Below are 18,206 nucleotides of genomic sequence, written 5' to 3'. Positions count from 1 at the left end.
CCATTGGAATGACCTGGGTGGGGAACATCTGCCCCAACACACTGTGTCCCCAGAGAGCTTGGCACACATGAATCTCTGCTGCCACAGTGATCCGGGGCTGACCACATGTGAGGCCCATCGTGAGGCTTCCTCGGTAGAACTGTTCTCCCCTTAACCCTCCAGCTGGGATGTCTAGGTGACCACAAGCCCCTGCCACTAGGTTGGGTCCGTTCCCTTTATTTGACCATACTTCTCTTCAACTCTACAGGGTATCTGCTCTAACATGAGCAAACCATGAGGGGAAGAGCACCATGGGAAACTGAGGGATGGTAGAGGTTGTATCTTAAGACCTAGAGCATTTGGGTTGCGACATGGATGGGTAAGGTCAACAGATGGGAAACCTCCCGGGTGTTGCCACAGCAACTGTGGCATTCAGTTTCATTTGTGAGAGTCCCCAAGAGGGAGCATGCTCCAAAGGGTGGGATAAGGTTGGAACCACTGGCAGCTTCTGACACTGTCCTCGTACTCCTGGCTTCTCCCTGGTTTCCGTGGCCCACCATTAGGTGTGGGCATCTGAGTAGAAACTGCTTAAAATAGTCACCTGGATATTTCAAGAAGCTGTTGAATATGCATGAAGCTATTTCAGAAAAGATGTCCCTGGCCGGGCCAAACCCAACCCCATGCATTCCCCTGGAAGCGTGAGAAGCTGAAGGGCCCTTTCTCAGTCTCTTCCATTGGGTGGGGATTTTAGAAGCCACAGGAACACCACCCAGGCACATGTTGGTCTTGCAGCTGTCAGCTGCCTCAGATCCTGTGGTCACAGAGGCTCCCAGCCAGTCAGCCCAGCGCTCGGAGTCCTGGGAGAGTCTGCCACTCCAGCAGCCAGTTCGCTATAGCTTAGCTAGGTTTAGGGGACACGTAGAGCTTTTGCCTCTTCTTTTGGTTCATCATATCCATCAACATGCTATTATGGGTGCAAAGTGTACTGGGGGCTGTGTTACAAAGACACCGCCCACAGAATCATGGGGGCAACAGGTGGTTGGAGATGTAAAGTCCACAGAGGTTCAGGAAAGAGAGGGTCAGTGTTCAGGGGAGCATGAGAAAGGCTCTGTGTGGCTGGGCTGGGCTGCCCAGGCTGACAGTGAGCTGTAGACAATGAGGAAGAAAGGGAGCCACTGAATGCTATGTATTGACACCTCTAAGTCCTTAGATTTTGCTAGGTTTTCCTTTCTCTGGGCCCCCAGTGCCTGATGTGCTCTTGACATCCTTGACCCAGGCTGGAAATGTCTAATGCAATAGTAGCTGGTCATATTCTCCTGGGCTTCTCAAGAGCTCAGGACCAGGCTAGGGACTGCACAGGTATTTCTCAAGTGTTCAACAGAAATTTGGATTCTGTATCCAGGACCAAGTTCAGATGTAGAGTGCCCACATCCCGGGTTCAGCCTGTGACAGCCTGTGATCTTGTGCACACACTGTTTGCGACATTTTTTCATCCTGCTTTCTTTCTCCCTTATAGGGATGATAATACAACCTGTCTCAAGGAGCTTTGGGTGAGCACGTGTGGAGAGCAGCAGAGTGCGGTGATAAACACGTTTAGGGCCAACTTCTTGTGGGCAGAGAACAAGAATTTAAAGCCAGACTGGACAATACAATCAAACATAATTAAAAATAAGTAAATAAATACATAGAGGGCTTAGAAGTCTGTGGTATAATGTAAGCAATATGTAAAAATGTCTTCTTAAAAAAAAACCAACACATTATGAGCTTTGATTTTTGTCTTGAGAACTGAATGTCGTCAATGACAAGTTTCTTCCCAAAATAAAAATAGCTTTGTTGCTTTGAGTGTTGTGTCAAACGTGTCCACTATAAAAAGTTCAAGTGTGATACACAGAAGGACAGAGTCCTGGCTCTCAGATAATTGCCATACACCGGCCATCTGCCAAGGTCTGAATGTTTGGGTCCCTCCAAAGTGCTTACGCTGCACCAGGGAGGTGACTCCGTGGGGAAGGGCACTTGTCACCAGGCCTGATGTACTGAGTTTAATTCCTGGGATCCACATGGCAGAAAGGGAGGCTCCTGGAAGTTGTCTTCTGTACACCACATGTACACCAGAACATGTGTATGTGTGCACAAGTGAGCGCGTGTGTGCGCATACACACACACACACACACACACACACACACACACACACACACACACACACGAAAATGGAGTTCTGAGTCAGATTGGCATCCCTGTGAAAGGTCAAAGGAGCCCCCTTCCCTCTGTCCATGCCTTTAACCTCAGACTTCCAGGCTGAAGGAGAGCCATGAGTAATACATTTCTGTTGTTACAGCAGCCTAAATGGTGAACAATCCTTTAAAAGTCCAGGTGATCCCCACTCACAAATTCATATTTGCTAATTGACCCACTCCCTGCTTCCTTTATCACCACCTACAAAACAGGGAAGGAACAGTGTCAAGTCCCCTGACTTGCATGGCCCCCAGTGAGGTTGAACAAGGGGATGTTCTGCTTTCCTTTCTCAGTTTCTTGTCTATAAACAATGCAAAACATTTAGTGATGTCTTCTCCGTATTTTTGTGTCCCCTTGGTGATTTTTGGAATGGTCCTCAAAGGTATATAGAAGTGCTGCCTAGTGTCCCTAAGCACAAAATTCCTGTTCAATGCCCTCCAGAGAAAATATGCATTAGGCTCACTATCTCAGACAGGAGCATGTGTAATACACGGTATTTTAAACAGAGACAGCCTAACACGGGATTAAGTGACCAAAACAACAAGTGACCAGAAGCTTTGCCCTCACTAAAGCTCTATTATAGAGATGTTTAGATTTTGCTATTTCAGTGAATGTGGGGACATTATAGATCTAACCACTGTGAATCACAAAAATCGACTTCCTTTCTGAATGTACAGACTCACATTTCCATGTGAGGTGAGATATAACTCTTATATTCTTGACTCCTTGTTCATGTGTGCTAATATAACAAAGTATCTTCTCATGTCCCACGGTTAGGTTTAGCCCCATTTCTTCAGTTATCAGCCAATGGCTCCCTACTGATGAACAGTTTGGTTGCTTCCCCTTATGCTACTCATTACTCAAGCAGTACAATTCTTATTGGCAACAAAGTAACGTATTATTCGGCACTTACCTTGGGCCATCTCTTAAGAGTTCTGTGAATGTTCCTATTCAAGCTTTGTAGGAAGGCCATGCTATTGTTACGATGCTCATTTTACAGACGGACATCCTGATGCTTAGAGATGTTACTTAAGGTTTCTAGGGACACATGGCCTAAACCCGGGTCCTACTGACTTCACATTCCATGTTCTTAACCAACACATTCCACTATTTCCTCCCACACATGCTTGTGCACACATAAGGCTGGGGCTCAGTCATTTCCCTAAGGTGCCTTATAAGTGGTTGCTAAGCTGAAGGCAGGCACATTTTAAATGTGTGGATATGTAGTGTTCGGCCTCCCCTGCATAGAGTCCCCTCCATCCGTCACAGTGTACCTGCTTGATGCTCCTGCTGCTCACCTCCCCAAGGACTCTCAGTCTTTGAAATCCCTCCCCAGCGCGCAGACAGCTCACCTCTGTAGAGAGTATCTCTTGCCCTCAGTTCGTCTTTGGGAATGGCTTGTTTTTTATCCCCACCTATTTTTCTGCCAGTGGTTTGTCTTTGCCTCTTTGACAGGAATCTTTGCATGGGAGGGCATCGGCTGCTGGTCCTGAGACAGGATCATTCTGTCAGTGTTAGCATTCTTTAACCTTGATTGTTGAGTTTTAAACTCCCTCACAGTTTCCACATTTGGTTTTAAACTTAAATCATCTGTAAGGAAGATGCGAGCCTTTCTTACTAGTATTGTTTTGGTATCCTCATGTTGTTTTTAATCACTTGGACTAAGGTTTATTCCCCTGCCCTCTACAGAAAACTTGCTCTAGTTGGGAGTCACCAACTTTTCTGCCTGGAAGGTTCTAGTTCACACTTTTCCATGTTGTGCCCCCCGGCACACTGGTATCTAACTCCATGCTCCCTGATCCTGTCACGTGTCTGTTTACTTATTGTCACGGTTTATATGTATTTGCCTCAGGGAGTAGCACTATTGGGAGGTGTGTCCTTGTTGGAGTAAGTGTAGACTTGTTGGAGGTAGCGTGTCACTGTGGGCGTGGGCTTTAAGACCCTTGCCCTAGCTGCCTGGAAGCCAGTCTTCTAATGGCCTTCAGATGAAGATGTAGAACTCTCAGCTCCTCCTGCGCCATGCCTTCCTGGATGCTGCCATGCTCCTACCTTGATGATAATGGACTGCACCTCTGAACCTGTAAGCCAGCCCCAGTTAAATGTTGTGCTTCTGAGAGTTGCCTTGGCCATGGTGTCTGTTCACAACAGTAAAATCCTAACTTAGGTCTTAACAACCTCAAATTTCTCCAGGCTGTTCATCTATCATTTCCCCAGATGCACTTGGTTTTATAAAAACTTTTGTTGGATTTTGATAAAGATACGTAAAGGCCAACTTAGAATCCTCCCATAGGCCTACCATGGGTTATTCTTTGCTTTCCATAGGTCTACTGTGGGTTATTCTTTGCTTCCATAGGCCTATCATGGGTTATTCTTTGCTTTTCTTCCTTTGGACAAAGGGGTCTTTTCTCTGCTCTTGAACCAGCTTACGGGAAGCCAGCTTCTTGGTGGAACCTTTTCCAGTCAACCTGCAGGCAGTGATGGCTCCCTCCCTCATGACTCTACCTCTGGGTCACTGCTCCTCATTCCACCTGAACCACAGCTGTTGCTTAGATGCTGAGCTCCTCTTGGAAAGGGGTCCTGCATGGCCTGTCTGTGCAAGTTTGCTGTACTTAGTATTCGGAGTAAATAGGTGGATGAGAAATACATGAACACATATAAGGAAAACCTCCCCCTGGACAGCTGGCTGGATGAAGAACTGAACTTATGACAGAGGTCCACTTTTTGTTATTGTTGTTTGTTTGTTTGTTTGTTTTTTATAAGTCTGGTGTTACAAAAGGTTTGCTCTCGGCTGCATCTCTAAGAACAAGCCACAAGAGAAAAGATTTGCAGTTAGACGGCATGCACGGGCAACATGCCTCAAACAGCCCTTTCCAGAGAACACCACCCTCACTGAGCATCCAGAACTCTTCTTAGGAGTGGTCTCAAAATGCTGGAAGGCCTCAAAGGAACACAGTTGACTTTCACTCTGTGACTTCCGCCTGGTTGGACACTTAAAAAACAATTCCCCGTGACCATGATGTACAATAACCAAGAGCTGGGATTACTAGACCCATTTTGTAAACCAGGAGACTGAGGCTGGAGCCCTCAGCTAGTGAACAGTAGGAAGCAGGAGGTTTTCAAAGGAAAGCATCTAGGGCATCAGAGGACGAGAGGCTGCTGCAGCCAGGGGTTGTTGTGGAGCAAGGGTCCCGTCCTCACTCAGTGGAAATAGTCCCTAGAAAATGTCCCCAGAGCAGCTGTGGTGCTGTTATGCATTGTTCCTGAAGAGCCTCAGACTTGGGTCAAAGAGCCACTGACACAGGCTGCATTGTCATCGTGGAACTGCAATAGGGATGGGGGGAAGGCCTCCATCTGCCCTGCCCCCATAGCCTACCCAGGGTCAGGGTTTCTGATGCAACCCAGTCCTGGAAGTGTAGCAGGCAGTCCTTCCTTACTCAGCTGGCACTGTGGGGCAGGCTTCACCTGATTCCCAACCTGGGCTAAAGCTTGGGCTCTCATGGTGCAGGCCCCATAGTGCAGGCCCCAGGAACATGAAGTCTAGTATCCCATGGCTTTTCTGCCTTGTGGAGTTCCGTTCTGACCAAGAGGAGGACAAAAGGAAAGCTGTCCCCTCTCTTAAGGGTCACGGTAACAGCTAAGTGCTTGGGGGGCCCAGGCTCTGGTGTGTTCACAGGTGGACTGTGGATATCAGGCGAAGGCACTTGGGTCTTATTCACGTGGACAAGGGGAGATTCCATCTGATCTCAAGCAAGAATCTACCATAACTGCCCTTTCTACCTTAGAAATCGCCTGCTGGGAAGTATTTATTTTTAACAAACCTGCCCCTGCCCACCCGAGGGTAAAACCCAGAGCCTCATGGATGCTTGACAAATGCGCAACCACTGAGCTATGCCCCAGCCCAAATGTATTATTTTAAAGTAGAAATAAGGGACAGCTCAGGTGGCAGAGCTCTTGCCTAGTAAGACAAAGCCCTGGTTTGACCCCCAGCACTGCATAAAGGTGTGTGCCTGCAAGCTCCTGGACAGATGGAAGCAGGAGGGCCAGACAGATGGACCAGACATCCTTGGCTATGCTGTGAGTTCGCAGTCAGCCTGGGATACAGAAGATTATCCAGAACAGTTGTTCTCGACTGTTCAGATGCTGCAACCCTTCAACACGGTCCCTTATGTTGTGGTGACCCCAACCATAAAATTATTTCCACTGCTACTTTATACCATAATGTTGCTATCATTATGAATCCTAATGTAAATATCTGATGTGTGTAGGATATCTGATATGTGACCCCTATAAAAAGGTTATTTGACACCCCCCCAAAGGGGTTGCAACCCATAGGTTGAGAACTGCTGGTCTAGAAAGAAATAGAGGGAGGAAGGAGAGAGGGAAGGAGGGAGGACACCTTGTGATATAGACTTGAAATCATAGCACATAGGAAGGCTGAGGCAGGGGGATCTTGGGTCAAGGCAGCTGGCTTAACTATGTGTCTCAAACAAACAAACAAACAAACAAACAAACCCCAAGCCCAAAATGATTAAAGGAAAGAAGGAGAAAAGGAAGGGAGTGAGGAATAATTTAAAGTGTCCCCACTCTGGACGAACCATACCAACAGAAGGAAAGAGATCTAGCTGCTGGCTATGACTCTAGCTGGATCCAGCTGAGTCTGGCTACATCAGGCTCGGCCACTTAACTACAGGGTTCTGGAAAGGAGAAAACCTTGGAGTGTGAGACCCACCCTTGCTACATCCAAGTCCCTGCTACTACTGACTTGCTGCATCACTCCAAGCAAAGTGATTCCCATCTCAGTCTCTGTCCCCTCATCTGCGAAAAGTAAACTCTACAGCTGAGTACACATCAGCAGGAGAAGCAGGGCATCGAGTGACACTGTCGCTTTGTACAAACATGACAAAGTGTTTTAGTGCTCTAAAAGGCTCTGCACACACACACACACACACACACACACAGACAGATACACACACATACAGACAGACACACACACAGACACACACAGACACACACACAGACACAGACATAGACACACACACATACACACACACATACAAACACACACACAGACATACAGACACACACACACACACACACATACACACACACACACACACATACACACACACACACAAGGACAGTTCAGACATGCCGCATCCCCAGGTATTTCTCGGGACATCTCTCTGAGTTGTTTCTGTTCAAACCAGAGCCCCTGGCTGTGTTTGTGCAGCCGCCTCCCATGTGTGCTGGGTGGGCCGCCTGCCCTCCGTGCAGTCTGCTGGCCATGAACGCAAACAACAGCCCCTTCCTGGTGGGAGAAGGAACAGGGAGCCGGCTTGTTCTCCGAGAGCAGAGGGCTGGCTGGTGAGGAGAAACGTTTTAAGGTGGGACACTTCTTCCTGCGCTGCTGGCAGTTGTCTACATAAGGTGCCCATTATATGCAGGCCTCAAGGCCAGCAGGCCCCAGCCTAAAATTAGTGTCTACTGAGTGTCTGCCAGGGACACAGAACATCGGAAGGTTAGCTGCCTCCAACCAGCCACCAGGGCAGAAGGGGGAGCCATGCAGCCGTGGCATCTGGTTCTCCTGGGCAGAGGGACAGACAGCCTTGCCCAGTGGCCTGATTTGGTAGCCCAACCTGGTTCAAAAACAGAATACAGACTCTAGTCCAAACACACACACACACACACACACACACACACACACACACACACACACACACAATTTAAAATGTGTCACTGTTCAGTTAGAAAGAAGATGGGAGATGCTGGACCAGTGCTACAGGCCTATAATCCAAAATACTTCAGAATCTGAGGCAGATCAAAAGTTTGAGTATGCCTGGGCTACTGAGTGACTTCAAGACCCTGCGTCAAACTAAAAATCAAAAATGGCTGGTGCTATAACACAGTGACAGAGCCCTGAGCTCAGTCACAAGTAATAGAGGGGAAACCATTTGGGTGGACAGAGTAGCACATGACTTTCATCCTTGCACTGGGGAGGCAGAGGCAGGTTCTGTGAGTTGGAGGTCAACCAGGGTGGCATATAAAGGCCCTAGGGGGAGGAGAAGCAAGAAGAAAAAGAGGAAAGGAGGAGGAGGAGGAGGAGGAGGAGGAGGAGGAGGAGGAAGAAGAGGAAGAGAACAAAGAGGAAGATAAAGCAAGAAAGAAGGAAAGAAAGAAAAAAAACATGTGGGAAGGAAATTGACTATTTCAATCACATTGTGGAGAGGTAAGAAAATGAACTTTTTCTGCCGTTTCCAATTTTCTTCATAAATATGTGTTACTTTGAAACCAGAATGGAACACATTAGGAGGGGTCTAAACTACACATTTATGTTAAATATACAAATGTTGAGTTGTGCCTGTCTCCAGGGCCAAGCACACATGTGGGTTTAAGTCAGAGATCTGTACCCCTTGCTTTGTGGGGAAATGGCGGCCCTGAGCCCCTGAGCCCGGTGCGGTGGAGCCTCCCCACCCCCACACTGTTCATTCTCACAAGTGCTTTTTATTCCTGCTCTGTGGAGCTGGAAGTGGAGGCCCGGAAGGTGGGTTGATTTGCCAAGGATGCCTAGCTAGGAAGCCTCAGAGCCAAAGCCCCGCTCTGACTTTCAGTGGACAGCCCCAAGAATCTCGGAGGAGGAAGGATCTTTGCAAGAGCACAATGAAGAAGAAGCCTCCCCTTCTCTAGTTCCTTTTTTCTTTTTTTTCTTTTTTTTTTCCGGAGCTGGGGACCGAACCCAGGGCCTTGCGCTTGCTAGGCAAGCGCTCTACCGCTGAGCTAACTCCCCAGCCCTTCTCTAGTGTCTTAATCATCCAGGAACAACCACTTGCTTAGAAAACTAACTTCCTCCCCCTCCCTCTATCCCTTCTTTTCTCCCTCCCCCTCTCCTTTTCTCCTTCTCTCCTTTCCTATCTCTCTCCTCCTCTCCCTCTTTCTCTTTCTCCCCCTTTTTCTCCTCATCTAGCCTGGGGCTTGAAGTCACAGTAGACTCAGTCTTGAACCACTGACTCTCCCGCCTCCACCGCTAGTGCTGAAGTGATTACAGGCGTGAGCCCCATGCTGGGAGAGAAACCAGTTTTGAGTGATCTCTCCTCCCTCACAGGTGGGGCCCTGTGATCTGGCCTGTTGGACATTTGCAGGAAAAAGTGACAAGTGCTGACATGGGGCACAGAGGGCTGGACACACCCCTTATCCAGCCCTCTCAGTCTCTCAGGACTCCAGGAAGTATATCCACACAAAGACCTTAGACAGCGTTGGCTGCCCGGCTGCTTCTCAGCCTTCTCTTGCTATAACCATCCCTGTGGTGACCACTGACTCAGGTCGTCTCCTTAGGGCACCCACCCCATCGTGGACCTCTGTCTATAATCCATAGCACAGACCGCACAGGGGTCCAGCCCACATGTATCTTTCCATGTGCTGGGCACAGACACAGTAATGTCTCCAGGCCTCTTCAGTCTGTGGGCAGTCTAGGCCCACAAGCCCATGAGGACGCCACAAGAGCTCTCCAGCCTCTTGCTCCTGAGGCTGCCTTGCTGTCCTCAGCATGGAGTCCTCCACCGAGCCTCAGAACCTGCAGGCCCTGGCCCAACCATGACTCTCTAGATGACATCTTAGCCAGTAGCCTCTCTGTGACAGAAGCCATGCTGGGCAGGTCACCAGAACCGCCAGTTAACATGCCCCAGTGCGTGGGAGGGTTCCCACAGCTTGGCTTTTCATGTATCTGAATATACTGTGCAGTCTGCTGCCTGGGCAGCCCACTGCTCCCTCCCACAGCCCCTCGGAACTGCTACTCCCTGCATCCCTGCAGCACCAACCCACATGCCGTGCTCCTTTCCTCCCTTCCTCAAGCCTTCTCCCTGCCACAGCCCTTAGCCTCTCTTCTGTGTCTGCCTGGTTTCTCCTGGGTGCCAGGTTTCTTTCTCACAGTGCAGTCACTCCTTTGTTTACACAGCATCTTATTATTGCTTGGCTTCTAGTGTCCACTGGCACTGAGGTTGGGGTTCTGGTGAGTGCATTTTGCCAAGGAAAGCTGAGATCATTACATCACTTCCTGTTGAGATGCACGTGTTCATGGCTCATGATTCCTTGGAGCTAAATCCCACAGGTCTTTCCAGTTACTTGACCCATGGCAGGGGCATGAGCCAGACAAGCTCACCATGTGAGTGCCAGCCCCATGATGGTTCCTGTACAGAACGCTCATACCACACTTTGTTTGATTCTGGAACCATCTAAGAGGCAGGTGGCCAGTGACTAGGGCACTCAGTTGACTCTGATCACCCTATTCTCCATGGGAGGGCAGGACAATGTTGGGAGCAGCTCTTTTGCCCCAGAGCCTTCTCTCTCTTCTCCACAACAGGATGGCAGCCATGACAGTGTCTAGGCCTCTGCCAAGTAAGGGACTTAAAGCTTCAAGATGTGAGGTATCACTCACTGCACGGGGACCTCACAGGCAAGGGGCGGGGGCAGGGAGGGGGGCAGGGACTAAATATTAGTACTGAGCCCTTAAAAGAAGCCTAGGGGGCCAGCAGAACAAATAGAAATATGCAGCCTCAGAAGGTGGGAGGTTAGGAGACCCTCTGGACAGTACCAGAGACCTTGGAGATGAGAGACTCTCGGGACTCAATCGGGGTGACCTTAGATAAAATCCCAGCAGTGGGGAAAGGGAACTCGAAGAGTCCACTTCCAGTAGATAGTCAGGGCCTCAAAAGGAGGGATGGTGTTACCAACCCATAGTCAAAATTTCTGACCCAGAAGTGTTCCTGCCAAAAAGAACTGCAGGGACAAAAATGGAGAAGAGACTGAGGGAAAGGTGGTCCAGTGACCAGGCCAACTGGGAATCTACCTCATGGGGAGACACTAAGCAAGGCCTGACATTATTATTGATGCTATGGTGTGCTTACAAACAGGAGCCTAGCATGGCTGTCCTCTGAGAGGCCTAACCAGCAACTGACTGATTTGTTCATCTCTGTGCTTCAACACATAGCACTGAATTGTGCAGATTACAGAGTTCAGCACCCAACAGAAGATATCAAGGTGAATGGCCATGGCAGGGAAGGCCTGGAGCTGCAAGTTATCTGAGTCTCTCTTCAAGTATGATCTGAGAGAAAGGATCTAGAGTCTTCTGCGAGTTCTGCCAAGCATGCTCAAATACACTGTGTGCATCCATCCCTGTGTAAGTTTTCTGTAGCTGCAAGGCCAGCAGGACAATGTAGGAGCTTGAGCCCCAGGACATAGCTGTGGTACCATCCTAGTCCTCCTGGGCCTAGACCAGATGGATTCTGGGCTGCTCACTCGCTGAATCTGATGCTGAGTTCTGCGGGAGTGTGCTGGGTCTATGCTGAGAGCTGAAGGCAGTCTCAGTCAGAATGGGCTTCCTGGCTCTCCTTCCAGGACACCTTCCTCATCACACTGATAGCAGTAGAAATGTTATTAATGACCTCCACCTAGACATTTGGGTGCATTTGTTTTAAAGTCACATATCTCCTATCTACCTCCTACCTGTAAACACGGACTAGGGCTTTTGATACAGGTCTGTGCTGAACATGTGCAGGAGGAATCCGGGAGAACTCACCTATCAGGAGCTTGCTGGGATGTCATGGTCAAGGCAGGCCAGAGATTCTCAAGAGCGTCAAGGCTGTCAGAGGGAGACCTGTTGGGGACAGAGAAGTAGATCAAACTTTAAAATGTGCATCCATGGACTGAGCCTGGGCTCCAACCTCATAGGTAGCAATGAATATCCTAGTAAGAGCACCAGTGGAAGGGGAAGCCCTTGGTCCTGCCAAGACTGAACCCCCAGTGAAGGTGATTGTTGGGGGGAGGGTGGTAATGGGGGGAGGATGGGGAGGGGAACACCCATTGAGAAGGGGAGGGGAAGGGGTTAGGGGGATGTTGGCCCGGAAACTGGGAAGGGGAATAACAATCGAAATGTAAATAAGAAATACTCAAGTTAATAAAGATGGAAAAAATTAATAAATTTTAATATTATTTGAAAAAATAAATAAAATGTGCATCCAAAGTAAACCTTGACTATGGGTCCTTCCTCACACAGTAACTCCAGGGACGAGACTATGTTCCCTGGGCAGAGGACACAGCCTCAGCTCCCCACTCAAATGGGAGAGTCTCCTTCCTTCCCAGACCTGCAGTTAATCCCAGGCCAGACTTCTGCCTGTGGAATTCTCAAGGTCATATTCTTCCTGGGAAAACATCCTTCGTGGCTCCTTGAGCACCATCATTGAAATTCTTTTTCCCATCATCCATCCATCCATCCATCCATCCATCCATCCATCCATCCATCCATCCACAAGAACATCTAATGGCTTAACACACTGTTAACCACTGATAATGGGTCTCAGAGGGATGGAGTCTAGTAAGGAAGGCAGATGGAGGCTCAGTTCCAATACCCCAGGCTTCTGTGCCCAGCCTAGTGTGGGGTCTCCTTCTTTCACAGGATCACCATGCCTGTCAAAGCACCTTGAACATGTACAGGACAGTGAATGCTGCTTCTGTTGTCAGCTAATAGACTCACTTTCCTTGAAATTATTTTCAAAGCTCCCCCTATTGGTGACCAAGAACTTAGCATCTCATTGAGACAAAACAGCAACACAACCCTTTGCAATTAACTCCGATTTGGGCAATCACAACATCACCATATGGATCTGAACAATGGTTGCATACACACTCATTTAGGACACTATTCACATCTCATGGGTTTGAGCTTCATGCTCCAGGGCATTTATTGAATACTCATTCAGCAGTCAGACCCATGGCCCATTGGTCAGGTATCCAGGTATAGAAAGAGCATCAGCTCTTCAGTGAAGTCTGCTTATGCTCAAGACCCATTCAGACTGGTCATGTGCTCTTGGACAGGCCATGTCCTTTCTCCAGCTCACAATCCTGAGGAGTAATTGGAAAGGTATTAAATGAGAATGGAAAATAATTAAATGAGATAGCAGAAAGCACTCAGAGCCATCCATCCATCCAACTCAACAAAGTTCAAATTTGCAGAAACAAATTATAAATTGCAGAAACTCAACAAATAACAAATGAGAAACAGGATTATCCTCACCACCACTATTTTATTACCATTATTTCTAATACCATTGTCATCACCATCACCACTATCATTTTTACCATCACCTCCATCACCATCACTACCACCATCACCACCACCATCACCACTGTTATCACAATCATCACCATCACTACCACTATCACCATCACCACAACCATCACACCACCACCACCATCACCACCATCACCACCACCATCATCACCATCACCACCACCATTACCACCTCACCACCATCATCACCATCACCACCACCATTACCACCATCACCACCATCATCACCATCATCACCACCACCATCATCACCATCACCACCACCATTACCACCTCACCACCATCATCACCATCACCACCACCATTACCACCATCACCACCATCATCACCACCACCATCATCACCATCACCACCACCATTACCACCATCACCACCATTATCACCATCATCTCCACCACCATCATCACCATCACCACCACCATCACCACCATTATCACCATCATCACCACCACCATCACCATCATCACCATCACCATCACTATCACAACCACCACCACCACCATTATACCAACACTGTCCCTAGCATGACTACTATCATCACCATCATCTTACCAGTATCATTCCCATCACTGCCACTCCAAAGACCACTGTGAATATCGTCATCAGCACCAGCAGCCCTGTCATCACCATCACCACATCACCACTACTGTTATGACTGCATCTTTGCCACCATCATCGTTATCATCACCATCATATATATCATCATCATCATCAACAGGAGCAGCTTCACTGTCGTCACCATCACTGCTATCATTACCATCCATGATCTTATCCACTCATGCATTGAGATTATTGTCACCATCACCACCATCATGAGTACATCATCACTGTCAACAATAGTGGCACTGCTGTCAGAGTCATGATGACCAGCTTCAGCATCACTGTCACCACTACAGTCACCACTATCATCATCACTACCATCAGTATCATTCCTATTGTCATCATCATCAACAACAGCAATGGCAGACTACTGTCCACCTCCACCCCACCACCACCACCACCACCACCACCACCACCTCTACCACCAACCTACCTCCACCACCACCACTACCATTGCCATACCACCACCCTACCCCACCACAACCACCACCCATGCCCCACTTCTCTGTTAGGACACAAGTCCCTGTATTGTGATGGTGTTGTCTGAACGCCCATTATCCAGGTTTAAGCCTAGCTCTGTAACCAGATCTGCCTGAACTTGGGGTCAGTTGCTTAACACTTTTGTGGTGGTAACTCAAAGAGCCGTGAGTGTCAAGTAAATGCCCAGCAGCTGCCGATGTACTTAGCATTATTCCAGCTTTTCTCACCAGCAGCTCCTGAAGGCTGAGACTATTTCAGTCTCATCTCTTTCTCTCCCTAGGGCTGAACACAAGGTCTCTCTCCCAAAGACACCACTAAGGGATTGTTTGAAGAGTGTTGGAGGATCATACAAAACCAGATGCAAAACAAGTCCAGGAGTGGGAGCCCACAGCTTGGCCAAGGAGAATAGCCTTCTGGGGACCCTAAAGACATCAACAGAGCTCCTGAAGGGAGCCATTTGTCACTCACAGAGTCGATCTGCGGGGCCACTAGGACAACTCATTTGTCAAGCTGACACCAAGTTTTCACATTAGCCAACCCCTGTCTACTGCTCTTTTCCCTACATTGACATTTTGTTCCCATCTGCCACCCCATTTAGCGTCCATAAAAATGCTTGGAGGCAGGGAGAATAGGACTGACAATCCATTTTGAAAATAAAGAAGCTGAGGTTCAGAGAGGTGACAAATTTTTCCAAAGGGTATACAGCAGTGATGGTCGTGATACAACAGGGTCCAAGTTTCTATGCATGGTCTTGACTCTTTCCTGACAGCTCCATGATACCAAGCATATAACATTCTCACAGCCCAGTGCTCCCCACAACATAGGATTGGATTAAATTACTCTGGGTGTTATTCTAACATGTCTGCTTTAAAAGGAATGCTCTAAGTTACACCACGGCAGGGAGATCCTGAGCAAGGACATGGGTAGCTACACAAGTAAACAGAGCTCCCACCGATGAGATCCCATGCCTGGCTCTCCTGTGGAGCAGTTATAGCATGCTAGGCTACTGACTCCTCTGTGCCTTGATCTCCTCACCTACGAAGTAAAAACAGTAATATTTGTCTGCTGTGATGTGAAGTTGATGTGAAGATTAAATGAGCTAATCCATTCATGGTGTCTCACACATCAGCTGAAACCCAGGAAGGTTTAGGTATTGCAACTAGTGATGTGCCTCCTATAGTTAGCATAGGTCCCACCCCAGCAGGGCTCTTTTAGGTGTCTGGCTGGGTGTCTGGCACCAGAGACTAGGAAGGCTCCAGAGATACAACTGACTGGTGTTGGGGCACAGCATGCCCCACTGCCTGGCACCATGCCAAATCAGCTCTCCAAGCCCTCCCTCTTCTCCAAGCTGCCAATGTGTAGGATCACAGGTTGCAGCCAGATATCTGAATTCAAGTCCTCACCCTGTCAGCCTGTTACTCCATACCTGTGCACTTACCTCAGCTTTCTTGACTATAGAATGTGGACAATCACATCCACCCTCAAGGGATGCTGGGTAGGTTAGATGCCCATGGTGACGGAGACAATGAACGCAACAGGATCGGTAGCAGGTGGCTGATGGAGTTTGTCCCTTCCAGGCTCATGCTAAGCTGAGTGTACCTTCCATGGTGTGGGGTCCTTTGCCAGGGCTTGCTAGTAGCCTAGGTGCCACCACGTGGTTCAAAGGCTGAGGTGAAAAACACATTCTCTATTTGGCAATTAGTGTAGATGAGGCTCCGTGGAAGTGGGGTGACAGCTTGGGAAGTGGCCCTCGGGATAGTTAAAGAGAGGCTATTAAAGAGCAGTGTCTACCACATGGCAATGAATAGATGAACCAGTGAGTGAGTGAGTGAGTGAGTGAATGAATGGGCAAGTGAATGGAGCAGGGAACCCACACAAGTAGTTCCTATTAAGTGCTCAAGATGGTGAATAACAACTGGTGAGCACATCCTACCCCCAGTCGGTCACAGTCTCTGACGTGGTTGGCTACACACCTTTCCTGTCTTCAGTTTCCTCCCTACCAAGGTCTAGAGGTTGGTTGCCCTGCTCAAGAGAGAACATTTACTGATCCAGAAGCTTTAATTCTCGTCTGACCCCACCTGCAGGTGGGCACCCTGATGGCAACGTGTACCAGCTGTGAGGCCCTGGGCAAACTCGATGCCTGTGCCTCAGTTTCCTCCTCAGTGAAAGCATATTGATATATAGCTCATTTTGCCCATTTTTACAAAGATGTTGACCCACAGAAAGGACAGCAAGGAAAGCACATAGTTCAAGATCACAAAACTAACACAGGAAGAGCTGGAGTGGTTGGCCTCAAAGCTCCGTTCACCGGCTCATTCACTCACTCACTCACTCACTCACTCACTCTCATTGGTTCATTCATTCCCATGTGGTAGACACTAATCATAGCTTCTCTTTAAAGATATTTGTATTTCTCTTTGCTCAAAGGCCTTGGAATATAAGGAAATTCAACTTAACAAAGACATTTGACAGGCATTCCGCAAAGAATAAGACCACTCTGAAACAGCACGACTGTCCTGTGTACTTGGTCTCCTCTTCATTTTAGACAACAATCCAGGCAGTCCGAAGACTCGAGAGAAGCTAGCCAGGTTCACACACTAGGATTCTGGGTATAAGCTCACATCTGTCTCATCCCAACTTCACCATCCCAGGAATACGTTGAAGGGAAAAGGTTGGAGGCACACACCATGGAGCAGTGGCAGTGTAGAAGACGGGAATGGCAGACTTGACAGTGGCAGTCCAGTGCTGTCTTGGTTAGCACAGGACAGTATGCTGGCTGCATCCAGTGGGCGCCCCTGGTTATGTGAACGAAGCTTTCTTGGAACGCAGCCACATCCAGGCATTCACATATTATTGGACGTGGACTAAGGTCAGGCTCAAACCTGATGGAGCTGGAACAATGGAGCCTAGAACCAGGGGGAGGGGACGCTGTGTTGGTTGGAGGCACCTGGGACAGACTTGAATGATACTTCACTACCAATCAGCTGGGTCCCTGGCAAAGCTTCTGACTCCTAAGCCTCAGCTTCCTTGGTTACAAAGAAGGAAGATGGCGGCCCAGTGAGAGAGCTGTCAGAAGAACTGCATTTATCCTGCCAGCCCCACCCTGGGCAAGCAGAGCCCCAGCCAAACCTTCTCAGCATGGAGGCCAGCCTGGGTGTGGGCAGTCCATCCAGGCAGTCTTGAAGAAAGGCTCAGGAGGAGCTGGGCTATAACTGGTGAAAAGAGGATTTGGAATGGAGTGTCTACAAGTCTGGGGAGAGGATGTCCCCCAGAGGATTGCAAGAAAGGTTTGATATAATGCTCTGCTCTATGAGGGAGACAGAGGGTGCCTTTGGGAACTGACAGAATGTGTTTATGTGACTCCTGCTGCCCCCATGCAGCTGAGTGTAAGGACCACGAGTCACAAGAGTCATGCCATCTTTTGGCTGAGGGTCATTGTTGCCTTGGAGGACATTTGCTGCTATTTTGACTGCCTGTCACCTCTCTCCATTCCTGGGGACTCAGAGCCCCTGTCTCCCCACTTCCTTCAGCTGAGGGGAGGTCCAGGACTGAGCAGACATGTCAGAGTCAAGCTGCTAACCTCCAAGTCTGTGGCTCGCCCTTCTGTCTCTGCAGCTGCTACTGATGAGTTGCTGCTTCTAGGTCCCTGGAGGTGCTGAATACTTTCTGAACTGTTTCTCCAGCCTGGTTTCCTGTCAGTTCTGCGTTATTCATGTCACCTGTCTACTACATACACTGTGGCATACAACCTATAACATCAGCTTCTGTTGCTCACACCAAAGAGCTCTGGTGGCCT

The 18,206-nt window shown here is 48.6% G+C and overlaps 1 protein-coding gene across 2 annotated transcripts in view; it reads right to left on the bottom strand.

Annotated features, from left to right (window-relative positions):
- The window catches only part of Hivep3 (HIVEP zinc finger 3), a 402,467-nt gene that overhangs the window by 124,773 nt on the left and 259,488 nt on the right, over positions 1-18,206 (bottom strand). For both annotated transcript variants that reach the window (XM_017593396.3, XM_017593397.3), the window contains one exon: positions 11,780-11,857. The gene's annotated coding sequence lies outside the window, so the exon portion shown is untranslated. The remainder of the gene's footprint in view (positions 1-11,779; positions 11,858-18,206) is intronic.

This window comes from Rattus norvegicus, chromosome 5, assembly GCF_036323735.1.
Source record: "Rattus norvegicus strain BN/NHsdMcwi chromosome 5, GRCr8, whole genome shotgun sequence".
Lineage (NCBI taxonomy): Eukaryota > Metazoa > Chordata > Mammalia > Rodentia > Muridae > Rattus > Rattus norvegicus.
The sequence above is the reverse complement of the archived record's forward strand: the minus strand, read 5'-3'. Positions and strand labels throughout refer to the sequence as shown.